Source organism: Mus caroli, unplaced genomic scaffold (genome assembly GCF_978045245.1).
Source record: "Mus caroli unplaced genomic scaffold, Mus_caroli_1 scaffold_15, whole genome shotgun sequence".
Classification (NCBI taxonomy): Eukaryota; Metazoa; Chordata; class Mammalia; order Rodentia; family Muridae; genus Mus; species Mus caroli.
The window spans coordinates 99,125,639-99,137,804 of record NW_028227270.1 but is presented as its reverse complement, the minus strand read 5'-3'; the positions used below and the strand labels follow the sequence as shown (position 1 = coordinate 99,137,804).

General features: G+C 40.5%; 4 non-coding genes and 1 pseudogene across 4 annotated transcripts; 3 read left to right on the top strand and 2 right to left on the bottom strand.

Annotated features, from left to right (window-relative positions):
* LOC147001056 (sperm motility kinase X-like) overlaps nt 1–4,084 on the bottom strand; it is a 33,496-nt pseudogene extending 29,412 nt beyond the window's left edge.
* On the top strand, nt 1,163–1,234 carry Trnam-cau (transfer RNA methionine (anticodon CAU)). The gene has a single exon. It is a non-coding gene; the product is annotated as a tRNA-Met (tRNA).
* On the top strand, nt 1,999–2,071 carry Trnak-uuu (transfer RNA lysine (anticodon UUU)). Its single transcript has one exon. It is a non-coding gene; the product is annotated as a tRNA-Lys (tRNA).
* A 4,868-nt stretch (nt 4,085–8,952) lies between the features above and the next one.
* On the top strand, nt 8,953–9,058 carry Trnal-caa (transfer RNA leucine (anticodon CAA)). The gene is made up of 2 exons: nt 8,953–8,990; nt 9,013–9,058. It is a non-coding gene; the product is annotated as a tRNA-Leu (tRNA).
* A 2,267-nt stretch (nt 9,059–11,325) lies between these two features.
* Nucleotides 11,326–11,411, bottom strand: Trnar-ucu (transfer RNA arginine (anticodon UCU)). The gene is given in 2 exon segments: nt 11,326–11,361; nt 11,375–11,411. It is a non-coding gene; the product is annotated as a tRNA-Arg (tRNA).
* Nucleotides 11,412–12,166: the final 755 nt, after the last annotated feature.

Here is a 12,166-nt window from a genome sequence, read left to right as displayed (position 1 = left end):
GAGATTGCGGCGTTGACTAGCACATCATACTATGCAAACACTACCATTTCCATTTAGCCTATGAGACACATGTTTAAAAATAAAACAATGAATTGTGCAGTCCTATCATTCAGTAGGCTGAAGCAGGAGGATTCCTGAAATTTCTAGGCTACAAAGTAACCCTCAAAACAGAGAACAAAACAAAAGATAACAATTTCAGTTGTTACAACAAAACAAAAGATAACAATTTCAGTTGTTACAACAAAAGATAACAGTTTCAGTTGTTACAACAAAACAAAAGATAACAATTTCAGTTGTTACAACGAGGGGAAGTGATGGCATTTGCCTTTATTACCTACATTTGGGAGACAGAGTCCAGCCTGTGTACTGTATGAGTTCCAGGACTATACAGAGAAACCTTGTCTTGAAAAAACATTTTTTTTTTTTTTTTATGTATACCTATAGTCCCAGAGGCAGGAGGAGCTCAAGTCAAGACCAACCTAGGTAGTTTGCAAGACCTGCCTCAATATAAAACTTTTAACAGGGCAGGTCAGGATAGCATGGACTTCTAACTCTAAAAGAGGGACGGTGGAGGTTGGAGATTCAGGGTTAGCTTCGGCTGCATGCCAAGTTTGAAGTCAAGCCGGGATACAAGAAAGTGTGTGTGTGTGTAAATATATGTATATATGAATATAACTCAATGGTAGAGCATTTGCCTAGCCCCGAGTTGAATTCTCCATACACCAAGAGAGAAAGGAATAATGAAAAAAAAAAAAAAATCATGAGAGCAATTGCATGTCACAGACTTCCTAAAGCAAAGCAGTGTGGGAGTGTGAGAAGGAAGTGACAATTAGGCTTTCTGAATGTATAGGGAGAACAGGAGCGTATCAGAAGTCCAGTACCCAGGCTGAGACCAAAGTGGTGTGAGAGGGTGGATCTGTATTCTAAATTTATCAGTCAAAAGCAATATAATACCACTACTAATAAAGTATATGTTCTTAGAAAGGTTTTTGGCTTGGGCTTTTTTAACTAGATTGCAAAGACACGTTACTCTTTTTAGGCGACAACTTTGAAAGAAAGCGTAAGGTGAACCCTAGAAAAGATAAAATTTCAGAAAATGGATACAAAAGGATAAGTCGAAGTTTGTGCCTTGATATACAACTGGGAAAGGCACAGTGTGTACAGCAGAGTGGCGCAGCGGAAGCGTGCTGGGCCCATAACCCAGAGGTCGATGGATCGAAACCATCCTCTGCTAATTTGCGTTTTCCTTTCCCTTTACATTGCCAGTGAAATCTTTCCCACAAGGTTTGCGAGCAATCAGAAAGGAAAAGAAATGGTACTGGAGAATCAGAAAACTGGGCGATACAGAAATCTTCAACGTTTTAAAGAATCACGACACCACAGAACACCACGGGGTCTTATTTTCTCTATTGCAGGTTCTGTGACTGCCTCTCGTCCAGAGCTTCTTGACTGTAAACTAACACTGTGGAGAGGCTCAGGCTCTGGTTCTGGCTCTGGCTCTGGCTCACTCTCATAGCTTGCACCAGGCCCTGGAGTACTAAACCCAAAACCAGATTAAAAAAAAAAATGTAGCAAATATACCGAAGCTTGGTAGAGCTTCGGGGTTAAATAAGCTTTCAGAAAACTGGCAAGTCTGAAAGAGCATGGAGAACGAAGAACTGGAACCACATGTCCCCGCCACGACTTCTCGTGACTTCTGTAAAGCTGGAAAAGGAGCAGGATTGGGTCATAACCTAAGTGCTCCTCTGAGGGTCTATCACCTTGCACTTGGTCATCCCCTCTCCCGAGATAAATACATGATAATTGTGCAACTCATAAACGTTTTGAACGGAATCACTGGAAAAACAATAAGGTTTGGCTATTGTCCTGTTGCTCAGAACACGCAAACTACAACTTTGGTCGGCCACACACAGACACACATAAACTCTGAATTCTTACTTTTCAGAGTTTAGTGATTAATGAATCACTTTTATCATGAGAGAAAAGCACCATCTAAGAGCCTGGATAGCTCAGTCGGTAGAGCATCAGACTTTTAATCTGAGGGTCCAGGGTTCAAGTCCCTGTTCAGGCGGAAGGATGTTTCTTTTGTGTTTGAAAAAGGGAAGAGCAAAACCGCAGTCAACACAAGAATTTCTTTCCTCAAAGGGAATAAAAATAAACCAAGTAAAAATGAAGTGGGCTCAGTAGGGAAGCCATCATTTAAAATTCTCTTTGCCTTACATATAATATATATATATATATAATATAAATATTAATATGTATATATACACAAGGATGGGGGAGATAAAGGAGGGTCTTTGAACAGAGTCTGAGGATCAGTTTTTGTAGTGAAGAGTAGGGAAGAGGGAAGGCCTGGCACCAGATACAGTGACCCTGCTCATTTGTTCGTTTGTTTAAGTGTAACAGATTGCCTGTTCCTTAAACCCCTGGGCTGGGGGGGTGGGGGGGGAGGGAGCTGGGGGGTGTTGGGGGTGCTGTTTTTTGGAATCTCGAGTTTCCTGAAGCCTTAGCTTCTGTTTTATGGCTCTGGTTTTTGAATGAGACACCTAGGAGATAGGAGGCTATGGAATGGGGAGTGAATACTGCATACATATGCAAAGCATCACAATGAGATTCATTATGTATAATTAACATATGTTAATACAGGTAAAATAAAACTCACTGAGTTCCAGGCCACAGTGAGCTGTGTGGTAACCTGTCTCCAAAATATTTCTTTGAACTGATTCATCTTGGCCTTTGAGTTCATATTTGTTTGTGCAAGCTGCCAGGCCAGGCTGGGGATTCAGCATTGTGGATGAAGGATTGTGTCCTTGAGTCTGGTAGTAGGAGCTTTAGCCAAATGCTCTGCTCACAAGTCCACTCTGTTCACTTTCAGTCTCTTTTTTTTTTTTCATTTGAAATAATTAGGTTTAGCCAGGCATGATGGCCCAAGCCCAGCATTGGAGAGACTGAGGCAGAAGGATTACCACAAGCTGAAGGCCAGCTGGAGCTACAGAATGTCTATCTTTAAAAAAGAAGAGAAATGAAATGAAAGAATTCCATTCATGTCACTTTCACTTTGTCCCTTATTCTAGTGTGTCACTTTTATACATGCATGAAATGTAACATTCTCAAAGTTAGAAGTAGGGAAAAGATAAAGAAGGTGACATCACACCCCTCCCTTTCTTTCTCTTCTTTCCAATTCCTTCCTGTTCACCTAAAAGAATCATACCAGTCAGTGGCTGTATCCTGTATCTTCATTTTAATAAAGGAAAAGACACAAAGATACAATCTAAGAATTTCTCTTTCTGTCCTGAGACCAAAGATAGCACATTAGAGGCATTCATTTTCACCTTTATTTATTTATTTATTTATTTATTTATTTATTTATTTATTTATTTTGTTCTTTCTTTCTTTTTGAGTCTCGTGTAGTCTATGCTGGCCTCTAAGTCTGTCTGTAGCCAAGACTGGAACTGAATGGCCTATCCTCCTCTCTTCTGCTGAGACTCACCTATTCTGCCTCTTGCTGTTTGGTTTTATAGCAGAAGTCCTCCAAAGCTCAGAAGTGTCAGGCTATTACATCCAAACGTTCCCCTATGCTTGTCCACTCATGTTATTTTCAATATTCTCCAGTAACAACAGAGTAAAAAAATTAATATCTTTCATGTTGGATACAGATTTCAGGATAAATTGTTAGAACTGGGATTGTTGGGAGGAATGACTAATGTAACTGTTAACATCGAGTCAAATTACCCACCAGGAAGCAGGCTGTTAGTTACCCAGGGAGGTCTTGAAAATGTAAACTTTATGTGACCCCCCTATTCAAAATGGAAGTTTTATTTCAAACAATTTATCTCAAAATTGTTGTTCAGATTCCTTTGTTAGAAAGAAAAAGCTGTACTTCCAGGCATCTACACTCATTTTTCTGCTTCACCAAGCAGAGGTTAAAAAGCAGCAGGTACTGCTGAAATGGAAATAGAAAAATATACCTGGAGTAAATGACTCCAGCTGCAGTCAGGGACTTCTGTCTTTTCTCTCTGTTCACAGTCAAATCATTCTGAGTGGCACACTCCCCACGAATGTGTCTTTGTCCTTTCATGGTCATTGTTACCGAACTTGCGGGTTTAAACTGTGCCAACTACGGTCCTGCCACTTATTCTCAATAAGTCAATTAAAAGAGCCACACTAAAAAGTGGACAGGCGAAGGAGGTATATCCAAGGTGGCCACACTGGGGAGAAGAACAAAGAGAGCCAAGGACCTTCCTCCTCTACAACCCCTCAGCACCACACCCAGCTCCCAAGTAAACCCCTTTAACCCATGGAAGGACGTACTTTAATGATAGAAGTACGATAGAGTATATACATAAAGCAGTAGCAATTTACAACCAGCTTACTAAGTTCTTGGGAAAGTTCTTTGAAAGTTCATTGGCTAGCTGGGTGTGAGGTGCACACCATTAATCCAAGCAGTCCAGGGGCAGAGGCAGGCAAGTTAGACTGGTCTACATATGGAGTTCCAGGACAGCAAGGGCTACATAGAAATAGAGAGAACCTGCCTCACACAAACAAAAATAAAATAAAAGCGAGGGGGAAAATAAAGCTAATTGGAATCATATTGAGTAGATATAGTAACTTGGAAAGATATAATGTCTGTGAGATATTCATTTTTTTCATATTCATAAGCATGATAATATAGTTCTCTCTTTATTTAGGTCAGCAGTGTCTTTCTTAGAAGGAGGCTAATTTGTTACTCTAACATCTTTAGAAAGTTGTGGTTTCCATGTTTTAGTCACCTGGATTAGGACCTCTCTCACCTGCAAGCCTGGTTCTTCCTCCTTTTCTTGAACAAGCCAACATTTAACAGTTTGCTGTTTGGGGTGTGCACTTAGCTTTTAAGGGCTGAACAATCTCTCCAGCTCTTTTTTTTTTTTTTTTGCTTTCTTAACAGAGCACAAGCAAACTTCCTCCCCACATCCCTCCTCACTTACAATTCATCTTTTGTTTGCTTTGTCTTTTGGAGATAGGGTCTCTGTAGCCCTGGCTGGCCTGGAACTTGATATGTAAACTAGACTGGTCTGGGGACTTAAAGAGCCATCTCGGGCTCCGGTGTGCTACGCTTGGACCCACCTTCTCTCTGTCTCTGTCTCTCTCGGCAAATCTTAAAGGTCTTAATGTTTATTTGATGTTGTTTATTAAGCTTATGCACACAACGCTTTATCTTTTATTCTTTGCTGTTATTTGAAACAAAGGCTCGTGTCTTAGCTGTTCTTGGCAGAGGAAGAACTTTGTGATTGCTTAGAGGTCGTCGGTGAGGAGGGAGAAAAGAAGAAGGGAGAAAGCGAAGAGAAAGATAAAAGAAAAAAAGAAGCAAGAGAGGAAGAAAACATCCCTTCGTTTGAACTTCCTTTAACAGTAAGAAGTGTGTGCCCGTTCTCCTCGTTAGTATAGTGGTGAGTATCCCCGCCTGTCACGCGGGAGACCGGGGTTCGATTCCCCGACGGGGAGTCTGCACACTTGTTTCTTTTTGTTTCTATTTTGGGATATCAAAGGATGATGACCATGGTCCGTCTGGTGGTCACCAAATGAGCTATATCTGAGGCCGCGTTTTTTGCAATTGTTTTAAATCAGATCACAACACCCAGTCTGATTAGGACAGCCTGTATGGCCTTTCTGAGAGGAACGTGTATCTCAGCTGGGTTCATCTATTTCAGTACCCTCCCCAGAATTCCCAATTTGACAGAGAGAGAGAGTTGGAAATAGCAGTATTTCCTATGAGACCATATACTCTCCCATAACAACAAAAAAAGCACAAAGAGAGTTCATTTTGTGTTGGTTAACAACTATGCCTGAGCATGAGGCATGGCCTAAAATGTAGTTGATTTTCCTTCTCAATAGGAGGTACCAATTGCAAATAGCCTCAGGGTTAGGGTTGGGACTTTGTGTCCACTTCATCCTGGGATTGTGTCTGGATTGAATTTGTTCAGGCCTTGTGCATGCTCTAACATAATCATAAAACTTGTTAGGATTTTAGACCATCAACAGTTCTTTGCACGGTGGTTTTATGATACATGAAGAATTCTGAGATCAAAAGACAAAAGTCTTTTTTTTTTTTTTTTTTTTTTTGTGAACAGGACCAAACTGATCCTGCTTCTAGAATAAGAAACTCTCCTATACTAAACAAAGGAACATAAAACAACCATAATGCTGAATAATTCAACTTGAATGCTGAATAATTCAATTGTTTGTTTGTTTTTCCTTTTTATGACCACAATTCTAAACTTCCAAGAGCCCACAAATCATTCAAGGTGGAAGATATAACTGAGGAAAGGTAGACCAGGTTTTAATTTCTATAATGATAATTAATTTATTCTGATTAAATTCGCCAAAGTCAAAATTGATTTTTGTTGCCTGAACAGGAACTCAAAGCCTGGACACTTGGAATAAAAACTCAACGCCCTGCCAGTTCCCAGGCTTTCAAAACATGCTTCTGTTCATCCGAGAAACAATTTAATTCTGTAAGTAATTTAAGTTTCTGGGAAGAGCTGAAAGACTCCTTGGCTTTGGGGACTACCAAGGGTCTTACAAAAGGCTGGCTTGGCTACCTGTCTTATCTCAACACCTCTATACTATACTTACGTTAAATGGTCAAGAAAAATAATTTTTGTGACTGAAGGATAGAGATTATCCCAAGAATTAATGGTTGCAGAAGCGAGGTCCTCAGAGACCCCTGGAGATCGGGCTGCCTTGCCAGCTTGCAGGTAGAACAAGGAGGGGGAGACTGTGCTTAGAAATGCTGGAGCAACTGGGGATAATCCTCACGAGAATCAAAGGATGGGAAAAGAGGAAGCTGCCATCATTCTAGGTGTTTTTCTTGCACTTACAGACACCAAAGCCATGGTTTATAGAGCTTTGGTTTTTTGTTTTTAATTTGTTTATTTCATTTCGACTCACACTCCAACTTATTAAGGACTGGATGGACTAGTTAATCTAAGCTATTTTTTTCCAGTCATTCATCCATGAACCATAATTTAATTACCTGTAGTATCAAAAGTCATAGGCAAAGGTGACACCAGAAAAGATGGGAAGAGCCTGGTTCTATTTTCCAGGGGTTCATTTGATTGACTGATTTAGAAATATGATCCATTCACCTCCCCCATAAGTGTAGACAAGTCTTATAACAGACTATAGATATTCTTACTTAAAGGAACAATAAATAGCCTTTAAATCACTGGTTCTCAACCCTCCTAATGCTACCACCTTATAATGCAGTTCTTGATGTGGTAACCCCCAACCATAAAATTATTATTTCATTGCTGCTATCTATAATTTTGCTACAGTTATGAATCATAATGTAACTATCTGATAGGCAGGATATTTGATATTTGACCCATGTGAAAGGGTGTTTCAACCCTAAGGGATTGAGACCCACAGGTTGAGAACCACTTCTTTAAAAGATTCTAGATATAACTTGTTGTTTGATAGTCCTGTTCAAACCTTTCTGAACTTCTATGTTACCGTCAAGAACCTTGTCAAAGGTTCTTTCAGGACTTTCAAGATGGCTTAATAGTTTGTAAAGGTGCTTACCACTAAGCTCGGGAACACGGGTTCCATCTCTGCAACCAGTTCCCACGGCTGTCCTCCAGCATCCACATGTGTGTGCAAACTTCAAAAAGAAATAATTTTGAAATATCTTCTAAGAAAGCCTGCCTCCTATGCTGGGGGAGGAGATGCTACCTCAAAAACATACTCCAAACGTTATTTCATTGATGAGGATTCCAAATAAGATTTCCTGTGTCTAAACATTTGCCTTGTGCTGTTGTGAACGCATTAGGTGACAAACTGTGATCCAGTATCATAGGACGGGCCTAGTCTGGGGTAGAACCAAGTTTGCTGTGTGTAAATAATGATACTAAATATCTGCATGTGGATTACATCCTTTGCTGTTCATTATTATTAATCAAATTATTAATCATATTAATCTTATCATTATTATTAATCAGATTAAGCTGATGGCTCCCTTTCCCCTTCTGGTGTCCCTCACACCAGTGCTTTGTCACTACTCTCACCACCCCCTACCTAGAGTATGACAATGTTCTGACGTGGAGTGTGAATCACGTCCTGCTTGCTCGGACTTTAATTCATCCTTTAATTCATCTACACTATGCTGTAATGGTAATTACGTTCGGCTTAGATCAGGAAGTTACACAGAAGGAAAGGGCAGCAACTGACTCTCCTTTGACCTCTGTCCACTCACAGAGACGTCTGTAGCAAGCAGCGCAGTAGCTGATTTACAGTTAGTTTCTACAATGCTAGGCCTCCCCTGTGAAAAGCAAGCGGAAACACTGGATCAAAGGTCTCAGCGAGAAACGGGAGTGGGAAGAGGAAACAAATGGGGCGAGGGTAGGAAGAAGACAGGGGACACAAGAGAGACTGGAACAGACACTGTTACTAGGAATGATCACGCCTTACTCAGTTCATTCCGTTCATCCATGTCAGATGTCACAGGCCTTCAGTTCACATCCCCTTTCCCAGATCGTCAAATAAAGTTAGGGGTATCAAAATCTGTAGAAGAAAAGTGGGAAGAGTATCAGGATCAGGGTGGAAAATGCCAACGAGAAAGTGCAATAGAGCTGCTTATTTCATTGCCAGAAAGAGAGAGCGCTACCGGAGTTGGCCGAAGTGCTACTCGGTTCTTAGAACTCTTGCCTCGGATTCAAGAAATTTCACATCATAGCACCGACTCCGGCACTCGGATCCAGGATATCCTAACTGCAAGCCACAGCCTCCCAGGGAGGGGCTGTCACCTCCCTACTTTCCCCTCCTCCTCACTCCACTACCACCACCACCCCCCACCCACCACCACCCCAGTTTCACTTATTTTCAGTAGGTTCAAACCTTCCATTCCAGTACCCTGGGTACAACCAGTAACTGGCTCGTTTTCTTAACAATTGATTATTCGAGTAGACTAGAGTGTGTGTCAGGATGGCCGAGTGGTCTAAGGCGCCAGACTCAAGCGTTAGCTTCCTCTACTGAGGGTTCTGGTCTCCATATGGAGGCGTGGGTTCGAATCCCACTTCTGACACAGCTGTTTTCTTTTTCCGATTACTATCATCTTGCACCTTTCGTAATGAAATCTCTGTTTTGCTGATTGTATCAGCTAGGAAAGACTTTCTTTAATTCCGTTTTCTGACTTTGAACCATCTGGTTTTTTTTTGTTGTTGTTGTTGTTGTTTTTTAACACGATATTTTGACCCGTTCTTCTGTTGTTTTCTGTTTTGTGCCCTTGAACTCAAACTAACCCTTTTGCCTCAGCTATCTATACAGCTAGAAATGTCTTTAATATGCTTTGGTTTCTTAGTGTTTAGTTCTGATGATTCCTTCTGGCCATTTGTTACAGTTTAGCACATGATCGATTCAATCACATAATTCATCAGTTCTGATTTCCTTCTTGTCCGTGTGTGTGTGTGTGTGTGTGTGTGTGTGTATGTGTGTGTGGTGCACTTTCAATTGACTTCCATTTGATTTTAGGCAATGCTGGCTGATATGTGGGGGTGCCCCGCTATTTTGTGGGGTTTCGCTCTCTTATTTATAAACTGTTCCACCTCTCTGTCTGTCCTTCTTAAGTCTCATTTATTTTCTGTCCTTGTGCTGTTTTGGTGAAGACTGTGCTAAACTTCTTTTAGATTATGATAAACTCTGGGTTTAGGGTGTAACTTAGGGGCAGAGCGCCCACCTAGCATACCGGAGGCTCTGGGTTCTAACCACAGCACAGAAAAATAAATCTTGAGTTGATTATCTCCAACAGCTTGAGTGCTGGCAGCTTTCTCCTCTGAGGCTGTTACATCTTTATTGTGGACCAATTATAATCCCAGGAGTTTGTTTCTTGAGAACGTGACAGATATCTGAGGTAGCTGAGGAACAAGAGCCATCCTCCTTGTATAATTTGAATGTTAAGTTCTCCTGTCCGCATTGCACATTTGTATCTTCCAACTGTTTCGGTCTTGCTCAACTTATCTTTTTTGTGTGGCCTTTTACCACATTAAGCTGCAAGACTCTTCGTCTTAGTCTCTTAGGAGTGAGAGAACTTAGGGGGTCTAGCTGTTCTTATGTTTCAGGTATTCCGATTTCAAGTTTTTCTTCAGCACCCAGTGCATTTTGATCTTGTACCTGTATCTTCTGGTATTAATCAGGTTGTTTCTACATCTATTACTGTTCATTTATCCTGTCCATATTGTTCATTAACTATATGAGGGCCGTTCCTGACTGTACCTTACAAATGGGTACCTTACAAAGGCTGATGATCTCATCCTTTGTATTGCCAGCACTGAGGAACCTTTTGGACAATCAGAATGCCTGAGGTGGACCTGTGGTCTTATTGTATGGCACAGACTACGGTCTAAACAAGCGTTCTCAATCTGTGGGTCGCGACCCCTTTGGCAAGCCTTGATTTCCAAGAGTATATAGCAACCCTTGAGACGCTCAGATTCCAGTCTTGAGAAGCCCCGCCCACACTTAGGAGTGTAGCATCCTTATTCTGAGCACATCTTTTAGAGAATGAGCTTAACTTACTTCAAAACCTTTTCATAATACATTCCAATTTTGTTCATAAAACAAAATGTGAGGTGTTTAATAGAATAGTATAACCAATCTATGGAATATTACATGCTTGAAGAATGAGATGCCATTAAACTATATCACAACACAGAAAATAACAGTATGTGTTTATGTATATACCTATTCGATATCTATACAATACATATTCCTAGAAATATTACCTAAAATAGTCTATGTCGCATATTTATTAAACATGAATATAATATGTAAATTTCGAGGAAGATGCACAGGATACTTTAAACAAACAAGGCACCAGTTCGGGGAGTTAAGGAAGTGGTGTTCTAGAATGAAAAAAGATGTATTATTCACTTAGGGTGATGTGAGAACTTCCATGGCTCCTTGTTTTAAGTCACAATCTATTACAGACGTAAAAGCATATTGAATTTTGATTAAGCTTTTAAGATGAAACATTTGTGCTGCCAAGGAACTTTTTCTAAGGCAAAGGGAATTCTGGAATTTGAGCAGGTAGAAAGCAGACATTGTAAACAAACGATGAAGGAAAAAAGAGAAAAACTAAGTATATAATATAATATAATATAATATAATATAATATAATATAATACAATATAATATAGAGTAAGTTTCACAGCTTTCAAGGGACACTTTAGACTTTTTGAGTTCTTATTCTTGCTCACTCAGTGGCAGCGTTTGGGATATAAGTAATGATGATGCCAGCAGACAAAACTGCATTGCTTTGATTACAAGGTCAGACACCTCTCACAGGCAAAATGCCGTCGACTCTGGCGGGACTCGAACCCGCAACCTTTGAATCTCTCAACCATGCTAGAAGTCCAATGCGCTATCCATTGCGCCACAGAGCCCACCTGTAACAGTCTCCCTTCCTAAGGCTTCTCAGTACTTTCTTGTGTATCAATGCACTTTTTCTATGAACGGTGTTTCCTCTTTCTGTAATACTTCACACAGAAATGTGCAACAAACAAGATGCGCGATCCTCAACACAACTTTCGGTCCCGGGTGTATTCCACCAGGAATGTCTGATCAGAGATCCATTTCAACACTCTGGACTTGATGGCACAAGTTTGTAACCTCAACAATTTAAAAACCGAGGCAGAAGGATTTCCTTGAGTTCCGTTCCATCCTGGGCTATACAATAGTGAGGCCTTGTCTCAAAAAAAAAAAAAAAACCCAAAACAAAACAAAGTAAAACAAAGAAAATCAAAACAGCAAAGACAAAATTCTTATCTCATTTAGTCTGGCCTCTCTAGTTCCAAGTCAGATCATTCCTTTTGCTAAAGAGAGATCCAAAGTCGTTTAACTCGTGCCGGCGCCCGGCCAAGTCCCTTTTTTGGAGCTTCGAGCTTTTCTTTTCTTTTCTTTTCTTTTCTTTTCTTTTCTTTTCTTTTCTTTTCTTTCCTTTCCTTTCCTTTCCTTTCCTTTCCTTTCCTTTCCTTTCCTTTCCTTTCCTTTCCTTTCCTTTCCTTTCTCTCTCTCTCTCTCTCTCTTTCTTTCTTTCTTTCTTTTTTTTTTTTTTCTTGTGTTGCGTCTGAGTTCTTTAGAAACGGCCGATTCTCGGGTTTAGTACACGGATCCCTGGTGGGAATGTTCCTTTGTGTTC